At 60.2% G+C, this 20,506-nt stretch overlaps 1 protein-coding gene across 5 annotated transcripts in view; it reads right to left on the bottom strand.

The window, feature by feature from the left end:
• Positions 1–20,506, bottom strand: part of MGAT3 (beta-1,4-mannosyl-glycoprotein 4-beta-N-acetylglucosaminyltransferase) — a 56,165-nt gene that overhangs the window by 19,961 nt on the left and 15,698 nt on the right. The window contains exon 1 of one of the 5 annotated variants that reach the window (XM_053226819.1): positions 12,848–13,015. The exons of 2 other annotated variants lie outside the window; for them this stretch is intronic. The gene's annotated coding sequence lies outside the window, so the exon portion shown is untranslated. Of the gene's footprint in view, positions 1–1,465; positions 1,912–2,724; positions 3,069–12,847; positions 13,016–20,506 lie in introns of those variants that run through there. 2 more of the 5 variants (XM_027070684.2, XM_027070683.2) reach the window with 2 other exon arrangements.

Raw genomic sequence — 20,506 nt, 5'->3', positions numbered from 1 at the left:
TTCTTCTAATCCATGAACAGAACATGGTGCCAGTCCTTCCACAAAGTTCACTGACCCAGACCCCACGCAGGCTCATTGCTCACACACCTGTGGGGCCTGCTGAGGCTCCTGCACTTCTGCCTGGTGGCTCCCTGCCCAGCTCCTGGCCTCTCAGCCTCCGAGACCCAAATAACCCACCCACTGGGGGAGAGCAGACAAGCCCGGGAGGCAGGGGCGGTGAGCGGCTCTGCCCGCCTCCTCCCCTGCCACGGCTGTGGATTGGCGATCACCATGAGAAAAGCGAAGCGCGGAGGCTGGGGCTGGCCTCCCCGAGAAAGGAAACTCCCTCGAAGGCCCGGAGATGCTGCTCAAGAGTCCCCAGCCCCACGTCTCAGGGCACCACAATGGGCAGCAACTCCCTGGAATCTGGACTCAAATCCTGCCTGTGCCCCCGCCCCATGTGATCTTGGGCAGGTGGCTTAATATCCCTAGGCCTCCGAGTCCCCATCTGCACTATGGGACCATCCCAGCCCCTCACCTGATGATGAATGACTTAACAGGGTCACATCCAAAGAGCCTCAGCACCGACCAGTCCTCTGAGCTCCTCCTGAGCTGAGAAGTTCACCCTGTGCCACCCAACCATGGCCTCACCATGTGCCTGGTGTCATGGGCAAGGCTCGCTGGAGTGTCCTTCCAAAATGCACCCGGAACCCAGCCCCGCTCCTCCTCCACACTGGCCTCCCTCCTGCCCCCCTTTTCTCCGTCTTGAAATTATTTTTGAACAAGGGGCCCTACATTTTCTTTTCATTATTTTCTTTTATTTTTTTTAATGTTTATTTTTGAGAGAGAGAGAGACCGAGCGTGAGCAGGGGAGGGGCAGAGAGAGAGAGGGAAACGCGGAATCCGAAGCAGGCTCCAGGCTCTGAGCTGTCAGCACAGAGCCCGACGCGGGGCTCGAACTCACGAACTTAGAGATCGTGACCTGAGCCGAAGTGGTCAATCAAGTGAGCCACCCAAGTGCCCCTATTTTATTTTATTTGAGACAGAGAGAGAGAGAGAGAAAGAGAGCACACAAGAGTGGGGGGGGGGGGGGCAGAGGGAGAGAGAGAAGAGAATCTTAAGCAAGCTTCGGGCCAGACGCAGGGCTCAATCCCATAACCCTGGACTCCTGACCTGAGCAGAAATCAAGAGTCGCAGGCTTAACACACTGAGCCACCCAGGCGCCCCTCGGGGCCCCACATTTTCATTTGGCACTGGGCCCCACAAATTCTGTCACTGCAAAGTCCCCACCAGGCCATGTCCCCCCTCCCCGCACCCCACTCAACCTCCTTCCACAAGACCCTCCCCCCTGACCCCACCCGCACACCGGTCTCGCTCAGAATGAAATCCAAACTCCTCTCTGGGCCCACAGGCCCCGCCAATCTGGTCCCCAAATCTTTGCTGCCCTCGCCTCCCTCATCCACTCGGCTCCAGTCACAGTCCCCACCTTTCCGTCTCAGGGTCCTCCCACTGGCTGCTCCTCGGCCTGGAATGTGGCTGCCTGCTCAGAGGGGCCCTCCTGGCTCTCCAGCTAGAGCCGCTGTCCCCTGCCCAGGTCGTCTGCTCCCCAGCACTCACAGCGGAAGCTAGCCGTCTCCTTGTTTACGTGTTCGTGGCCTGTCTCCCCCACCCACACCCCGGGGCTCAGAATGTCAACAGGAGAGCAGGGTCATCGTAAGCCTGTAAGCCTCGGTCACCGGTCACGGCTGCTCCCCACCCCCTAGGACAAAGCCTGGCCCGGAGCAGACGCTCCATAAACAACTGGTGCGCGACGACGGACCTTGCCTGAGAAGTGATGACAGACTCTGAGTGACAAGTACCGTCTAGTGTGGGGCGGCAGGCCCGGCCAGTGCGAGCCCATACCTGGCAGGGTGTTCTCCCCTGATCCCAGGCCCAGAGAACACCCCCCCGCCCCCCGCCCCCCCCACCTGGATCCTCAGTGCCGCTGAGATCAGCACAGGGTGTCGGGCAGTGCCAGCCCCTCCCACCAGGCTCCCCCCTCCCCCAGGGGGACAATGTACAAAGGGCCACTTCAGCACGGAGCTGCGTCTCTACCCCACAGGCCTGAGGTGGGGGAGGGGAGGGGAGGGCGTGCCCCAGCCCTCGGCTGTCCTCATGGAGCCTGCTCTAGCACAGGGCCAGGAGGGTGACAGATTCAAGCTGTAGCGCGGAGAGGCTTTGTTCCAGGAGCTGCGCCTTGAGGCGCGGGGATGAGACACATCAATGCATGGGGTCGGCGTGCCCGGGGCAGAGGGCGGTCCCCGTGGACCCAGGCAGCAGGAGTGGAGTGGCGCTCCCCCACGTGGACAGGGCACAGTTGCGAGGTGCAGCCGGGCACTCAAGAGGCTAAAGTGCCCGCAGAGTTAAGGGAGAGAGAGGAGCAGACCCGGCGGGGTCTGGGCCAGGCTGGAGGGCAGAGGCCTGGGCTCAGAGTCGGCTCCCATCCTGACTGGGACCCTCCGCCACAAAACCAGGCACAAAGAACTCGCTCAAATAGTGGTTCCGGAAACCTGAGCTGATAACCCGAGATGTGACCATCCACCCAGTCTCCCAGGCCAGGAGCCCGGCAGTCATCCTGAATCTGGCTTCTCGCTGACCTCGCGCTCCCCATCGCCAGGCCCGTCTCTTCCACGCCCCGGTACTTGAAGTCCTGCCCGGCCCCCTGTGCCATTGTCCCACGCTGCCTGTGCCACCATCCACGCTCACCTGGACAACAGCAGCAGCCTTGCCAGGGAAGGGGCTCCTGGCTTGCGCCCCACGAGCCAAGCAAAAGCCACATCCGATGCTTGGAACACCTGCCCCCGGGGATAAAGTCCAAATCCTCTAGGAGGCTCCAAGTTTCTGTGTAATCTTTCACTCCCTGCCCAGGTAGGCTCAGATGAACTGCAATTCCCCCAGACTGCAGAAGGACTGAGCTGCCTCACCCCTGGCCTGCCCCCCAGAGCTCCTCACCCGACACTGGGTGGTGCTGCCCAACTCTCCTGGGGCCCCAGCACAGAGCCTGATGCAAAGGAGGTGCTGACCTTGGCCTGTTGAAGGAATAAATGACAGCCCCCCCTCCCCGCCCCCAAATCCACACACCCGCACCTTCAGTCAGTGCTGCTGGGCTCTCAGAACTGGTCTGGGGTTTGGAAAAGTCTAGTCCTGCCTGGGCAAGGCACACCCCAACGAGGTGGCTTATGTACATGAACTCCACGGGTCCCCTGCAATGGGAGGGGAGCGGTGGAGAGCGGAGACACGGGGAAGGACTCCAGCCTTCAAAGCGCTCTGAGAAGGATGGCTGATGGTCCTGAGGAGACGCGGCAAGGAAGAAGGGGAAACAGGAAGTGATCTCGGTTCACCCCTGGGTGCTCAGTGCCTGGCACCATGCCCGGCTGCTGCTGGTTCAAAGGATGGGCTGGAACCCTGGCTCTGCCCCCCGCCCCCAACTCTGGAATCCTACTCTCTCGGAGGCAGAAAAGCGGGGGGCTGGTAACGCCGCCTCACAGGGATCTGGGGAAGTGACGAGGCTGCTCCTGGACCAGAACCTACAGCTCCAGCTCTCTGGGAGCCCGAGCAAGGTCGTCCACCTCCTTCAGGAGAGGTGGCCTGGAGCAGATGCACCCGGGGAGCCTCTGTGGAGCTGGAACAATGAGCCCTTTCTCTTTTTCCTTCCCAGTCCACCTCTGCCCACCCCTGCCTTCAAAGGGCCGCAGCACCCTCGGCTCAGGACCCGACCGTCTCCACCGGGGGACGCTCAAGAAGCCCTCACCAAATGGCACAGGGCACCGTGCAGGGCTTTAGGCAGTGGGCCCCTGCTCCTTCATATGGAGCCACCAGTCTGTTCTTGCTCCTCTGATTAGTCAGTCTTTTCCCCCTGCTAGATCCCGAGAGCATTCCGGAAAAGGGCCGCAAGTGCCCAAACGTCCCACTGAGGGTGAGAAAGAAGAGAAAGGAAGAGCAGTGACCAGACCATCACCACAAGGGGCCAGAGTCATTCAGGAGTCAGGTGGCCAGGGTCCAGGCCTTAGCCATGCCACTAGCTTCCCGGGAGAGCCTGAGCACCAGGTGAAGTGCTCCATCTTGTCTGACCGTCACGTGGCCATTTCACAGATGGGGAAACTGAGGTTTGGAGAGGGGACAGGACGCGCCCGAGGTCAGGCAGCAGCGAGCTGTGGGGAGGGCCTGGCTCAGCAGAGACCACGTGCGTGCCACTGCAGCTCACCAATGCTCAAGGCCTCCCCGTTCCTGCCAGACCTCAGTTTCCCCCACTGACCACCGGGGGCACAGACTGGATCTTCCAGCTTCTGGCTGACTTGAGTGTTTCAGGTTCTGGAAGGCCCACATTCTAGGTCTGCTGCTCCATTTTCCTCCTCTAAGTTCCATGATCCCGCTTCTCTGGTCTGGATCACGGGGTTCTACTTTCCAGGTGCTGTGTTCTCATGCCTGGTCCCCAAGTTCACCTCTCAGAAAGGTCTGCAGCCCAGGCAGGTTCTCCAGCCCACATGCTTCATTTTCATTCCCTGTATTCTCTCCCAGCCCCCAGCAGTCGGGGCCCACAGGTCACCACCCAGAGCTCCAGTTCCGTCGGCCCTCGGGGCTGCTTTAGGGCATTAAAATGGGGGGGGGGGGCGTCCCAGGCCCTGGGTCACTGGGCTGAAGGGGATGCTGGAGATCATCCTCACAGCTGGGCAGGAACACCCTTCCCCACTCTTCCCCGTGTCTCCAGGACCACGTTTCTGACCACCCCCAGCCCTGCCGGCCTCTGCCCCGACCAGTCCGCATTGCGACAGCCCCTGAGACGGCACTTCCCGAGGACAGAGACCTTGGGTCATTTTTCTTTGGGGTCAGAGCCTGGTACTTCCTTAGTGGGTGTCTGTTAAACACTTGCAGAATGAATTAACCAGGTGTGCCCGGGGTCCCGGCAGGATTACACATTGTCACAGCCTCAAAGACCAGAGTTCACATATGACGGAGACGCTCACGCTGTGTGTGCGTGCAGGTGATGTGCACAAAACATGTGCTCAAACACACAGACACGTCACACCCTAAAATCAGCAGATCTGTGCCCCTGGCACCTAGCCTGGGCCCCAGCACTTGCTGAATAACAGCTGACCGAATGAATGGGTGCTCTGTACTAGGTACATGGGGGAGACGGAGATCGCATCCTCACCCAGGATCAAGGCTCAGCTGTGATTCCAAAGACCATTTCCACGAGGTCGAACTTGACTACATCGTAGGAGGACCCCCTGGAAGGGCATTTCGGGGCCGGAGTCGGTAAGGAAGGCAGTCAACGGTGCTACGCACCCACCTGGGCACCCGGATGGAGGTGAAGCAAACAGCCTACGGTCACCTCTGGCTGGGAGGGGCAGAGGGCAGCCTGGGGTGGGGTGGGGTGGCTGTCCAGGTGGAGGTGGGAAGGCGAGGGCCCCGAGGCCTAACCCACACGACAGGAAGGACATCAGAGGCTTGAACGGAATTCTGGGTGTGCTGCATCCCAGTAGGCCCCAGGTCTGGACTCTTCGCTGACCCAATTTCCAAGAAAGAGAGACACACAGGCTGAGCTGCCTGCTACAGGCGCACCTGTTCTGGAGGATGTGCCTGGGGCCAGGGTCCCTCTGGAAGCCACTCACACATGGTGACCCCAGAGTCTCATGAATGGGGAGCTGGCTGTTCTCAGGGCACCTTTTCTTGGACTTCTCTCCTTTCCATGGTAACTTCATTTTTCTGGTTATAAAGGTTTCACCTACAACCTAGGAAATGTGAAAATCCCAGCGAAAGAAGGGTAATATCACCCACCATCCCCGGGGCTAACATTTTGGCCTAAGTTCTCACCGGCTTTTTTTCCTGTGCATCTTTTTGCAGGAATGAGCTATCGATGTGGATTTCCTGCCAGCTTTTGGACAGCAAGCATTTTCTCTAAGGAGCTTTGTCCTCCGCATGGGAAGACCGAGTGCAGACCTGAGCCCTGGGGACTTTGCTCTCCTGGGCTTCTTCCCATCCCCCCCAGACCTGGCCTGGATCCTGCAGAGAAATGCTCCAGCTGGGGACCAGAGTGGGGGAGGGGTACGGCCACATAGCCCTGGGCCCTCCTCCTACAAGCCACAAAGGGACTACCAACCACTCTCCTGGGTGCTCTAGGTCAATCCCAAGCACCTCGGGCCTCAACGTTCCCTCTGTGAAATGGGCATGTTTGGCTAGCTATCTGGCCTCAAGGCTCCCCAGCCTGGTCTCCTCTCTGGGCTGCGGGGACAGTCACCTGAACTGGGCTGCACCTTACAGCTGCTTTCCCTGTCCACTCCGCTGACATCTCCGACCAGGCCCTGGATTATAACCAGGCCCTCAAGGTTCTCAGCATCCTGTGGAGCAGCCAGATGGAAATCCTGGCAGGGCGGATCAGCCTGGCCCTTGGGGTGGGAGTCAGGCAGGGCTTCCTGGAGGGGTCTTAAAGGATGAGCCAGCACCTGCCAGGAGAGGAGGGGAAGGCCACTGCAGACAGAGGGATAGCATCTGCAAAGGCCCTGGGGGTGTGCGGGGGAAGCCAGCACCCGGATTTCTAGTCTGGGTGGGGTGCTGGTGCGTTTCGCCCTCCCCACATGCCAGTACCTGGAGGCAGACCACAGAGTCTGTTACATCCCCCCCTGGTGGCTGCAGGGCCACTGCCCGTACTCAGGTATGGCCCCGAACATCTGTGACAGCAGTAACACGCCAGGCCCCGCAGCAGTCCTGGACACCGCTGAGAGGCGGTTTGCCTGGGGCCCTTTGGGGCCAGGCTCTGTGGTTTCGTGGCTGTGACAGAGGTCATCCCGCACAGACAGAATCCCCCTGCCCCATTCCCTGGACCTCTCGGCCGTGGTGGAGCCTCACACCCTCTGCTCTAATCCTTATGGCAGGTATGACCTTGGACCCGTCACCCACACCCTGTGGGCCTTGGCTCAAAGACTGAAGACTGATCTGGGCTGTTCCAAGGTCCAGGTGGGACCAGAGCTGGCTCTGCCTGAACTGACCACAGGGGTTCCCAAACACCTACTATGTGCCAGAGCCCCCAACACTGCCTCTTTGTTTCTCTCTCCCGCCAGCCCGGAGGCGGGATCTCTTCCCACCACTGCCCCTTAGAGACACAGAAGGCCCCTGGATGCAGGTTTTCTGACCCCGGGATGTGGGCATAGGTGAAAACGTAGAGCCAAACCTCCAAGCCACAGCTAGAACCAACTCAGATGATGTGTTACCGCTTCATAAACTGGAGAGTGCAGACTCATTTATTTTTTTTCGCACAACGGGCAAGGCTCCGTTTTGCAAGACCCCCTCCCAGCTGTGTGACCCCACCAAGTCACCTGTCTAGGGCTCAGTTTCCACTGAACGAAATAAGGATTACATCAGCACCCCCCTCCCAGGGCTCCTGAGATACTGAAATGAAATCGAGCAAGAAAGCACCAGCCCCTCACTCCCATCCGAGCCATAAATGAGTTCGGACCATTAATATTCACGGTCCTCAGAGATGGCCGGGAAGGCGCCTTCTCAATCTTTCACCTAAACCCACCAATCTGCACTGCTTCCGGAAGTGGCCCTCACCCCATCACACGACAGATCACCATTCAACAAGCAGTTAAGAAACAGTCATCAAATGCCTTTTCCATGTTAGGCAAGGTGCCAGCCCCAGAGAGTGCCTGTGCACCCAGCCTGGAAGCCTCACCTGTCATCGGCAGCCCTCCCTTGTTCCCCCTTCCCCGGCCACCATCACTCACCCACCACGATTCGCCCAGGCTGTGTGCCAGGCCCGGGCTAGCAAGAGTGGGGCCACGAGCGACTGGTCCAGAGTATTACACAAGCTCTGTGGGGTCTGTGGCCGGCTGGGACCTGTTTCCAGAAGGAAACAGCAGCAGCAGGTGCCTGAATAAAGGCAAAATGGGGCGTGGGGGGTCAGTGTGGTGTGTGTGCAGAGCTGGGTTAGGGTAGCAGGGGGCAGAGGCTGGGAACACAAGCGGGGGCAGGGTCATAGGGATCTGGGTTAAGGGCAAGGGAGTCTCTTAAAGCAGCCTGGACTCCACTGGGCTGGGCAGCGGTTCTGGGAGTCCGCAGGCCTCTCTATCCCCAGGACATTTTAAAAATTGGGTTTCCAGCCCCCTCTCCCGCAGTGGGATTCTGACTCAGCGGGGTGTGGCGGGGCCTGGGAAATCTGTATTTTCCCCAAGCCGCCCAGGTGAGGCTACACGGGGCTTCCAGAGACAGTGCCCCAGGACTATGGGAAAGAAGGAAGTGGCAATCAGGGCCACAAGGAGGGTGGCCTGGAGGCCAGGACACCAGTGACGTGGCTGTCTCGGGCGTCCAGGCTTCAGAGACCGTTCCCTTCTGAGTGACTGAGGGGCCTATCCGAGGGGCCCCATCGGGCTCTGGGGGTCCTACAGGCTGGATACAATCCCAGCCCTGCCACTTCCTGGCCCTGAGCCCCAGGCACCCTCAAACTGCCAAATGGGGATAATAATAGTACCTACTTCGAGGGAAGTTAGCAGGCGTCGCTGGGATAATGCAGACAAAGTGCTTGGCCCAGCGCCCGGCACATAGTAAGTGCTCGATAAATAGCAGCAAATTATTATGACTCAGAGGTCGAGGTGGGGTAGAACAGCCTGGGAAGTCATCCATTATGGGTCTCTGTCAACCAGAATCCTGGAGACTGCCTCTGGCCACCCTCCCTTGCTCAGACCCCCATCTGGGCTGCTGCTTCTGGGAAGTTCCCAGCCTGCTAGGAGAGGGCAACGGGAGGGCAGACCCGGAGGAGGCCCCAGTGTCAGCACAGACTCTGGCCTCCTGCCTTGGCCCTCACCCTGCCCCTCCCAGGGGATTCCTACTTCGGTGGGAACCAAAGTCTAGAGCCAAACAGGCTCTAAATTCATAAAGCCACGGAGTAATTAGGTGTGTGAATGATTCTTATTTCCAACTTTATTTTTCTAGATAAAATGAAAATAAGTGGGCCAACAGGGGAATTTCCACTTGGGGCGGTGCGAGAAAAAGTATTTTGGGACCCCGTTAACTTCCTGGGTTACAGGCAGGGCTGTGGGCCCATGTCAGCCCTACTCTAGACCACAGGAGGGTGGTCCACTACCCTTCTAACCATGCCTGCTTTCGGCCCCGCCCACAGCCTCACTTCCCCTTCTGGCAGGTGTGGCTAAGCAGGGTCCCTGTGACCATCCCTCCATGGTGTGAGGCTGCCCTCTGGGGGGTCAGTCTCCTCCCACAGGGATGGAAAGGGAGGAGGAATGGGTAAAAGAACAGGGATGCTCCCTGGGGCTGAAAGTCATTCGCTCGCTCACTCACTCACTCACTCATTCATTCATTCGAGCTCCTATAGCATAGGGAACTCACGGCCTAGTGGAACACACCACAGCAAACACGTTCAAGAAAGAGAAGTGGTTCTCTGCCCAGCCCACAGCAAGGAGCCTCCCTGCACATCAAACGGATGCTCAAGCCGAGAGGACAAGGATGGGTCGTCGTTAACAAGACAGAGCCTCCATTTCCCCATCTGCGAAAGGGATTATCACGGTACCTCTAGCACGGGTTGCTGTACAGATGCAATGTTAGCTACTAATATTTTTATGGGCAGGCAGGGTGCACACGAGAGGGGCCGTGAGGCCAGAGGAAGAGCAGAAGGGGAGAAGGGTCTGTGGGATTTGGGGTGGAGGAGGCTTTTGAAGGGTGACAGAGTTTCAGGGGACATAGGAAGAGGTGGGTGGAACAGACATTCAGGCAGAGGGAACAGCACAAGCAAGGGAATAGAATCTGACGTTTGAGACCCGTCTGGACCATTTCTCAGAGCTCTTGTCAGGTTAATGCTTGGGATCCAGCTAGGTCATTCTGTGCAGACAGCCCAAACCAGGCCAAGGTCAAAAGGATCCAGAGCAGAAGTGACGCAGGGTCAGAGGTGCAGAGGTTCCCAGGAAGGGAGGACACCAGCCCTCCTTCCCCTCTGCCCGCCATCTCACCACGGGTTACTTATTCAGAGTGGTCTCTTGTCCTGGCCACAGCCTGTCTGATGCCTCCCTCTCTCAGCTACAGTATGGCCTGGCAGCTCCCCAAGTCTCTGGAGCCTTCTCTCCTTATTCAACCATCATTTATTAAGCACCTACTGAATGCCTGGGTGCTGAAGCTGGCATGGACCAGCTCCCACTGCGAGATGGTGACGCTGTTGGTAGCCTCAAATGGGCCTTGCTGGAAGATTTACACCACGGAAACCTGCCAACGCTGTTGATCAGGTACCTTTTTCTCCCAGAGGGCCTGTTGCCAGCACACCATTGCCCCCTGCCCGAGCAACGGACACAGAAAGGCAGGCAGGCCCCCGCCTATAGGGACTCACAGACAAAAGGAAGACGATGGCCTACTGGAGCAGGCTGTGTAGTCTTCCAGGAGGCAGGGGTGACCTGGGAGACCCATTCTGGAAGAGGGGGCGTAAATGCCCACTAGAAACCGAACCAAGCTGTTCAAATAGCACTAGTGTGCCTCGTTCCCATTTTAGAGGCAAGGAAACAGAGGCACAGAGAGGCAGAGTCACCAGTCCACAGTCACACAGTAAGAAGTGGCAGAGTTGAGATTTGAACGTGGGACACTGGATCTGGAATCTTTGCTTTTAACTTCTGCCCTTGACTGTCCCATGCTGCAATTAGTGCAACTGTCCTCCACGTCCCCCCGCCACCCCTAAGCAGCCAGCACAGGGCTACGCAAGACCATGGGTGCCCGACTGGTTTTGCTGCCCAACTAGATTCCATTCTCCTGGGGGTAAGGTCTGTGTCCTCTCCACCCGGCTGCCCATGACAGTGCCCCTCACAGGAGAATATTGTGTTTGTTGGTCTCAGTGTCTGAAGAACCTTCTAGAAGGGAGCCCTGGTCCCCCATGTGCCGGGCTAGAGCTGACTAGGAGGAAGGGGTGCATCGTGCAGCATGGAGAACAAAGAGGCTTTGGCCTTGGGGAACACGGCAGGGTCCGTTGAATGCCATGGCTAAGGTGTCCGTAGGGGCACAAGGAGGACCACCCCGCCCCAGCCACTGCCCACTGCTTCTCTCTTCTTCCAGAATAGCGTAAGCACACGGACTTGCAGTTCCCCCAGCCCCTGGCTTCCCCGGGTCACATCCAGACCTCACAGGATCCAGACCTCACATCGTCACCGGGTAAAGTGAGCCTGGCCCACCAGCTGACATCAACACCCCCCCCCACCCCGTTTTCCAGGTAAACATACTAGCAGCGGCCAAGGATCTCCCGAGGCCTTCTCAGGTGCTGGGCTCCCTGCGCTCATCACCTCACGCAGACCTCCCCACAACCCTGTGGAGGAGTCTCCCCATTTGACAGATGCGAACACTGAGACTCGGAACGCGGACTTGGCTTGGGGCGGTCCAGCCACCAGCAGATGTGGGCCAGGCAGCCCTGACCACAGCACAGGCCCTGGGCAGACTCCGGAGGGGCTGCTGAGCCAGATGGCAGCACTCCCGGCCCCATCAGCGCCTCGCTGTCCTCGGGAGCTCGCTTGTGCCAGCTCCCTGGGATGGCCCGACACCTCACCTCCACCTGGCCCTCCTTCGCTTCGTTCACGTGGGTCACTCCCGTGCCTGACCAGCCTCCACTTCCACAACTCTCCACCCCGACCAGGCGCTCACACCTCAGAGCCTCTGCTCGCGCCATTCCCTCTACCTAGAGTGCCCTTCCCTTCAGTACTGAGCAAGCGAACTGTTCCAGCAAGTTCTCTCTCCTCCCTGGGCTGGCCGAACCTCTTCCAAACTTTCCAAAGACCCTGTGCCTAACTCCTCAGCACCCGGAGGCCTGGATCTTCAGGACCTGCCCAGGGGGCTGACCCGCCAGTATCCACAGCTCCCCATCAAGGCAGGTCTGGACTGGTGTCCCAGGAGTGGCAAGGAGTGTTAGGGGGATGGGGGCAGGGCCAATGCTGGGGGGCCATGGAGGGGTCTCTCTGGGGTAGTATTCCCGCCCACACGCCTTCTCGGGAGTCCAGAGCCAGGAGAGTCACCTGACCTCCCGCTACCAGGCTGGCTGAGACCCACCCCTGTTTCTCGTGGCACCCCAGCTCAGGCTCCACCGTTCCCACTTACGCCCAAGCTCCCCTCCCCACCCCCGCTTCCAGAACTCACTATTTGCAGATATTCATAGCGCCCTCCCCCAGCCAGGTTCCCTCCCCCGCCCCGGGCAGTGCAGTGAAAAGAGCGGGAGCCTCGCCACCCCCCCACCCCCGCCCCAACCCCGCCGAAAGGACTAGGGGTGCTCTCCCCACGCCCCTCCGCCTGGTCCCCACAAGCAGCCACAGTCCCAGCCTCCGCACCCGCCCTGCTCCGGGACCGCGCCTGGGCCTCCGCCGCCGCAGCCCGGGGTCGGGGTGGGAGGGAGGGGGGGTGGGGAAGGCGGGCGCTGAGGCCTCCCACCCCCAGCCCCGCGCCGCGCCGGAGGCTTCGGGGGGTGGGGGCACAGCGCACAAAGCGCCGCTCGAGCCCCGCGCCTCGGGGACGCCCCCCGCCCAGGCCGAGGGAAGGGATCGAAGGGATGAGGCTTTGCCCTCCGGGGCCGGGGAAAGCTCCGCGGAGCAGCCGGGTTGGGGGAGGGGGCGTCGGGGCCGAGTAGCCTCCCCGGCATCCCGCCCCCCCCCACCCCGTCTCGACGCCCCCAACCCCCGGGCCCGGCGCTCCCGCCCCCGCCCCTAGGGTCACGCTCAGGGAGGGAGGGGGCTGTGGGAGCCGTGACGGGGTGGGGGGCGCCGCGAGCGCGGAGGAGGCGGCGCGGAGATGGAGGCGGAGGGCCCGGAGTGCGGGGATGGAGGGGCTGCGGCGCGGGCCCCCCGGGACGCCAGGGTCAACTCACCCATCGCCCGCCGGGTCTCAGCAGCGGCGGCAGCAGCGGCGGCGGCGGCTCCGCGGCCCCCGGGGCCCCCGGCGGGGAGATGCTGGCGTCCGCCGCAGCCTCTCGCCCCATCCCGGGCTCCGGCGGCGGCTGCGGCGGGCGCCCGGCATCGCGGGCGGCGCGGCCCCGGCCCGGCCCCGATCCCCGCCCCCCGCCCCCACCTCCACCCCGTCCCGCGGGCCAGGCGCGGCCGCCTGGCTGCACCCCGGGGCCGCGGCGGGGGGCCGGCGAGCGGACGGGCGCGGGGGAGGGGCCCCCCCGGGAGGCGCGCGTAGGGGGGGGGGAGGGGTGCGGAGGCGAGGCCCGAGCGCGGCGCGCAGAGGTGCCCGCTCCCGCCGGGCTCGGCGGCTCCGGCCCCCGCCCCACCCCCACCGGAGCCCCCTCCCCTCCGCTCGCCGCGCCGCGCTGGGCCGGGGGGCGCCTCGGGCCGCAGTCTCCGGCCGCCGCCGCCGCCGCTCCGCGCCTCCCGCGTGTGCGATCGAATGTGTGTGTGTGTGTGTGTGTGTGTGTGTGTGTGTGTGCGCGCCCCTGCCTGTGACCGTGCGTGCGCCGGCCCACGGCCCGGTGCGTCCTGGGCGGCTGTGTGTGCGATGGGGGGCGGGGCGGGTCAGTGTGTGTGTGTGTGTGTGTGTGTGTGTCTGGCGTGTGCAAGGGTCCGCGTGTCCGGTTCTGGTGTGTGCGTGGATGTGTGCGCCCGTGTTCTGCTGTGCGCATGGGACTGTGTGACCTACAGCTCCCGGGAGTGCATGGGCGTGTACATCTGTGTTACGGTGTGTGCCCGGATCCGGCGGCCCTTCCTGCGTGTACCTGAGCCGTGATTGTGTGCACACATCCGTGACCGCGCGGAGAGGCCTCTGGGGCCTGTGTGCGTGCGTGCGTGGCTCTGGGCAGCTGTGCTTATGTGTACACCCATCTATGGTCGTGTGCAGAGGCCTGGTCTTCTGTTGTGGTGCGTGCACGGCGCTAGGCCTTTTACCGAGTCCACACAGGTCTGTGTCTGTGCTGGTGGCCAGAGTATACCGCCGGGGGTCCACGGGCTTTGTCCGCCTGTATCCTTCCGACTCCCTCCATCGCTGTATATGCCCAGAGTCATCGTGGCCCCGTGACTCCTCGCCCTGGAACTCCAGGGAGTAAACCTCCCCCTCCCTCGCTCCCCTCAGCGGGCACTAAAAGTCCCATGGTCCGTCGCCTGCCCACCTCTCGGGTCTCCTCTCCTGCCATCTGAACACCATCGGTTCTCCAAGCGCCCACCACTTCACACTCTGGCTCCTCCTGATCTTGCTCCGGGCTCCCAGGCGGCCTCCACGCGCTTCCCGCCCTTCTGGAAGTTCCTTCCGCCCAGGGACTCCGGCCTGAAGCAGTCACTTCCGGCCCCCGTGCGGGGTACCCTGGGTATACAGCCAACAGGCCTCTGAACCGTAGGCGAAGGTGCATGGGGAAGGCAGGGAGACGCCTCAAAGCTAGGTCCCGGCAAATGTCCTCAAGAGTGGTCCCACTGGTCCTTGCTAGGACTTTGGAGCTGCCTCTGGCTGGGCTTCCTGCTCCGCGAGCCCCCTGCCCACCATCTATCCTTGGCAAGCAGTCGGTATGACTCCTCTCCAGCGTTCATCTGAGCAGGTCGCATTCCCCCTGACCCCTCAATGGTTCCCACGTGCCCTCAGCTTAAGCTCAGTGCCTGGGCAGGGCAGAAGGAGGCCCTGGTGACCTGGTTCTGTCCCTTTGCCAGCCTCATCCCCACCCCTCCTCTCCCTGGAGATTCCCTCTAAACCAAGAGTAGGCAAACTATTTTCTGTAAGGACCAGCTAGTCAATATTTTAGGCTTTTCTGCCGGCAGAGTTTCTGTCTCAACTACTCAACTCAGCCACTGTAATAGAAAATCAACCCTAGACCGTAGCTGAAGGAATGAGCATGGTGGTGTCCCAATAAAACTTTATTTTAACGACACTAAAATGTGAATTTCATGTAATTTCCCTGTGTTCTGAATTATTCTTCTTTTGGTTTTCTTTCCCCCCCACCTCTCCATGCCTCTCCCCGTGCCTCTGCCTGGGGAATCTTGTCATCTGGAAAGGACCATCTCAAAGATGCTTTCCTTGCCCTTGACTTCCCCCGGGAGAATCTGCTCTTCCTCCTGCAGCAACTTGGACATCCCTCCTGGCCCACGAGAGAAGCACAGTTTCAGGTCTGGCTTGCTCTGGGCATCTCAGAAACCTCGACGCTGGCCCATGAGTACCAAGCTGGGAAAAAAAACACCGTAGCCCTCAATTTTCACAGCTGCCATCCAAGGACACCCAGGGTAACGAGACTGGGAGGCCCTGGAGCCTGGAATCACACCCAGGTTGGCCAGGGTACGCACAGCGAGCCGTCGGTAGCATTCATTTCTCGCCTAGTATGTGTTCTTTCTCCCCGTGATGAGCAGGGGCTCCCCCCAGCCCTATGAGCAGGAAAGATCCTGATCAAGGCCTGAGCCACAAATATGCCTTTTTGTCCCTTGACATTTTGTCATTGATTTGGGTGAATAGGTAATAGCTGTACACAGTGCAAATTTGAAAATTATTGAAAGATGTCCAGTGGAAAGTAAGATTCCAGCCTCGGCCCTGGCCTCTCATTTTCCCTCATGACTTTTTTTTTTTTTTTTTTTTTTTGATGCAGTTCATTTGATGTGAAGCCATTTTGTTGTGACCTAAAAACGAATCCATAACATGTATAGCTTGTCTCCCTTTTGGTTTTTTAAAATAAGGTGTGAACCAGATGTTTCCTCCTGTCCTTGAACCTCCAGGCCCTGCCCATGGTATGGCGTGAGAAGTAAATCTGTGGGGAGGGTCCCACGGCTCAGGTGTAACCGGGTTCAGGAGCCAGAGAGGTCTGGCTTGGGTCTGGGTCTTCTCGTACAAGCGGTTTAGCTCTCAGTTTCCTCATCTGTGAAATGGGGATAAGGAAGCCTCCCTTCTAAAGCTGCTTAGAGGGTGAGATGGGTCTCTGTACGCAAGGTGCCCTCCTCAGGGTCCGCCAGCCAGACTGTCTTAGCTGGCACCATGACCGCTGGGCCACTGTCTCCAGAGCACCCAGTGTCAGGCTGGGTCCACGGGAGGCACTCAATAAACATTTGCCAGGAAAAAAAAAAAAAATGAATGAATGAATGCCATCTGTGTGCATATCAGCTGTGCTTAAAAAAAACAGTCGCTGTTCATTTGGACCTGTCCGAAATGCCACTTTAGGAAAGCTATGTCCCCCAGGCCCTGCTTCAGTGGGCTATACCCTGTATCCTTCACGAGGGCACCCCCATCCACACGTGGGTGCTCTCAAGCCCGTGCAGGGGTAGGTGACCCCCCCCCCCCCCCAGAACACTTGTGTAGAACAAGTGTGGGATTGCCCTGCGCAGCCTGGAGCTGGCCAGGGCAGACTGTGGGGGCCCGCTCCCTGGGTTCCATCCTCCCCCCAGCTCCGTCTTTGTTCTCCTGACCTTTCTAGATTCCAAGCTTCTTGTGAGGCCGCAAGGGAGTCAGCCTTGGCGGGGCCATACCAAAGTCAGCCCCCGTCTGCCCAACGCACTCTGGCAGTCTCACCGTGTTGGGGATTGTGGGTGGCCAGCCTGCCCTCCCAGCCCAACAGAAATGACAACTGACCAGCTCAGCCACACACAACTGGCCAAAAGGCAAGGCCAGCCAACCAGGCCCCACCTCTTCACCCTCCCTGTACCAGGAGCCCATCGCTGAGAGAGCTGGCTAGGAGGGGAGACACCCCTCTGTTTCTTCAGCATTGAGAGAGGACTGGCACACAGGAGGTGCTTAGCAAGTGGAGAGGCAGAATACTGGCGTGATTAATCCAGCTCTGCTGTGTGTCCCAGTCATTTCAGTGCCCTAAACCTCACTTTCCTTATCTGTAAAATGGGAATAATCACCACCCACCATCACACTGATATCAGTGGAATCTGGACCCCACCCTCCTCTCCCTCCTCGCTCACTTCTGGTCTATCTGTAAAGCCACAGAAAGGGCCGTAGGGGAGGGGGTGGGGGCTTGCTAGGTGGTCCTCCTTCCCCAACCCCTCCCCCAGAGTAGACAGGGAAGCTGTGGGCCCCTGGAGCTAAAGAAGCTCAGATACAAGATTAGCCAGTCGGAGGCGGTGTCACCTTACAGCTCCGCAGTCCCTTCACCTGGGGCCGATTTGGCTCTGTGAACAATCGCTAGGTCTGTTATCCCTTTCAGCAGCTGCTGCCTGGCCCACAGGAGCCACATTCTTCCCTCCCCGGGTCATCTCACTCCTGGCCCTGGGTGCCCGAGGTGAGGAGTCCCTGACCCCTGCCGAGGGCCAAGCACCGGCCCTCGGCCCTTGCCAAGGCTCCTGGCTGGCAGAGTGAGCTGGCTCAAAGCCTTTGGCTTCTTCATCTGCAGAATGGGCTGGAGGGTGGCCGCCCGATTACATGCCGGTCATCAGCAGAGGTATTCAATGCAGGCTCGGTTCCCTCCCCTCTCTATCACCTGCTGTCCAAAGTGCAGAGCCCTCCTGTCCCGCCCTCACCTACCCGCACTCCATCCCCCGCCCCCCATAAATGAGCCCTTCCCAAAAGCACCCTCAGGCAGCTCTCCCAAATGCTTGTAAGTTTCTCTGACTTTTCTCAGCCCTGCACCTTAGCGTGTATCAGTCTTCCTGCCCAGAAAGCCTTTCTGGCAAATCTACTCATCCTTCAGGACCCAACCCAGGCGTGTCCTCCCCTCAGAGGCCACTCCGACTTCTGGTTCCCACAGGGCTCGCTCAAGCCCCATTTGGAGAGTTCCCACCTCAAGGTCTTTGCTGCTCCTGGACTTTGCCCGCAGGGACCTTCCCAGCCCATCTCTAAGTATACATTCCACCCATCTCAGACTCTAGGGCAAACCTCCTCTCCTCCCTTGCCAAAGTGCTTACGGAAAGCCCTGCAGGGAGGCCAGGATACCAGACAGGAAGTGCTCAGGATCCCAGCCTCCCTGCCTGGCCCCTTTGGCCCAACGATGAGATGGGGTTTGCTCTGGCGCCTAGCTCAGTGCTGGGAGACGGAGGGCTGTAAGGCCGGGGTCTCCTGATGCTCCAGGCTTGTCTGGGCCAGGTCCTGCGGGTCAAGTCCTCTCTGCCTCTGGGAACTTGGATAAGTCTCCTTCTCTCTGCAAGCCTCAGTTAAGTAGAGGGGATGGACTAGACAAGGGGCCAGGAATCTCCGAAAATTCCCAGGCGTGTGGCGTGTGTGTTTGTGAGCACGTGGGAGTGTACGTGCACACATAGAAACATCAGTGTCAGTATACGCATGCGTGGATGTGATTGTGTGCTTGCTTGTGGGAATGTGTGTGTGTTCACACACGCCCGTTTTTCTGGGAGAGGGTCTACGGTTACTGGATTCTCAAAGGGTTCAGGACCTGGGTGAGGGACTCCCGGGCTCTCCCCCACAATTCCTTGGTGCTCCTCCCTCCGAAGGGGCTCCTGTGGGCTCCGGAATTGCCCATCGGTCCTCCAGGGCCCTGGCCTGCGTCCTTGTCATAGCTTCCCCATGCCTGTTCCTCTCCCCGCGAAACCGTCAGCGTGACTCCGCAAAGCACAAGTCAGACCACTTCCCTCTGCTGCTCAAATCATGCTGTGGCTCCCATCTCTCCCAAAGTGAGGCCAGGGTGCTTCGGGGGTCACGAGTCCCCACCTGGTCTAGGCTGGAGCCTCCCTGGCCCCCTCCCTCCACACTCCCCGAGCTCATCAACCTACTGTGCTGCCTGTTGCCTCCATCTGGACCTCTTTTCCCCCAGGGACCCATGGGGCTCCTCCTTTTCCAGTCTCTACCCAAATGCGGGTGCTCCCCAAGCACCCCAGTTAGGTGCAGCTCCCCCGTCCCTCGCCTGACCCCCTTCCATCTCCATAGCACTTTTCTCCATCTAGCATACTAGGTAAATTCCTACGCTTCTTCTTTTGCTGGTTTCCCCCACCAAACATAACCCCCACCAGGGCAGGGCTCTGTCTGTCCTGCCCCCGCTGCTGTTGGCCCAGCACCTGGCGCAGCCCAGCCCAGGACGTAGTAGGTGCTCAGTAAATACTACTGCATGGGAAAGAAGCATCAGAGGCGTGAGGGCTGGTGGGAACCCAGAGAAAGAAGCACCAGCCTTCCAGCAGGGGAGGCCTTGAGACCGAAACAGCCCTTTTATTCGGGCCAGGGCCGCTGTGTGGTTGCAAACGGGTGTAACCCAAGATGCCCATCACCTTTGGTACTATGAGCCGCACACTTAACTGGGCCCTGGCAACCACTCCTAGAAACTCAGGAACCTGCTCTGTCTCCAAGCCCTCTGCCTCCCCACCCCGCCCTCCCTCCCCCGACTCCAGAAGCCCCTGCGGGCCTCACGTGCTGGCTCCCCAAGTGAGGAAACTGACAGAGCCCACTCGATGGCCGAGAGGCAGAGCCGGGACCCGGACTCCAGAGCCAGGGCTTTGACCACCAGGCGCCAGGTCTTCTCCCTCGCGGCGGCCAACCCCACAGAGAGAGCGGAAGGCGAGCATATGGTGTGGGGAGGTTATATCCACTCATTGATTAAGAGCCTACTGTATGCCGGGCTCTGGGCTCCAGGCTGCAGCAGAGGCAGAAGGGACTCAGACTCACCCCTGCCCCCAGGAGAACCCAGGCCAGTGGATGAGACAGAAATTCAGCAGAGAGGCGGCCACATGGTCCACCTGGGGGACTGGGAGAGTAGAGGAGGCATCGGCCAGACCTCGAAGGTTGGGGCAGATTTAGAAACCCAGCAAAAGAGGGGAAAGGGCATCCAGGCTGCGCACGGATGGGGAAGGGACTAGTTGTAGCTGGAAAGTATGCGGGGGGGGGGGGGCATTGGAGTGAGCAATTCAGCCTAAGGACCCCCACAAGCTCCAAGGACACCACGGGTGTCCTTGAGGGATGGATTGAGTCAGCAGGTGGGAGCCGAGCAGGTGACACCCACTGAAGCGCACGGCCAACCCGGGAGAGTGGCCCGCTGGCGTGAGCCTCGGGGGGCTGGGTCCCACGAGGTGGGGCCCCACAGAGGTGAGGCCCCAGCACAGCGACGCTGACTCACGGCCTGTCTGTCCGACGGCAGCTCTGGCTCCTGGGCCCCATCGGTGGGGTCCCGTCCTCACGGCTGCCGGGCCGAGTCCCTGCCCGTGGCCCCGCGGCCACATCTCCCAGGCCCAGATGGTGAGTGACCCTTGGAACAGCCGGTCTGAAGTCACTTGTCAGAGCCTGAAAGCCCCAGGCCCAGAGGCGATCCACGAGGCCGGTAGGTCTTGTCCTTTTGACGACCACGAATGGTAATAGCCCCTTGGTCAGGGTCCAGGCCGTCTGGCTGGAGCCAGGCTGATGGGTGGGGCTGGAAGAGGAGAGAAATTCACCCAGGAAATGTAGGTGCCCTCAACTTCTGAGGCCACTAGAACTGCCCAGATATGGCGGATTGAGCCTCACACCTGTGACCTGGGCGGGGCCCCAAGGGCACCTCCTCCGGCGCCCTGGCCCCGCGGAGTGACACGAGACACTCACTCTCCGTCACCGCAGCTCTTTATTGTGGGACAGCTTTGGCTCTGAGGAATCCCAGATGCCACCGCCTGGGGCCGGTCGGAGCAAAGCCAGTCCTTCAAAAATTCGGCTGAGA

This window comes from Acinonyx jubatus, chromosome B4, assembly GCF_027475565.1.
Source record: "Acinonyx jubatus isolate Ajub_Pintada_27869175 chromosome B4, VMU_Ajub_asm_v1.0, whole genome shotgun sequence".
NCBI lineage: Eukaryota > Metazoa > Chordata > Mammalia > Carnivora > Felidae > Acinonyx > Acinonyx jubatus.
The sequence above is the reverse complement of the archived record's forward strand: the minus strand, read 5'-3'. Positions and strand labels throughout refer to the sequence as shown.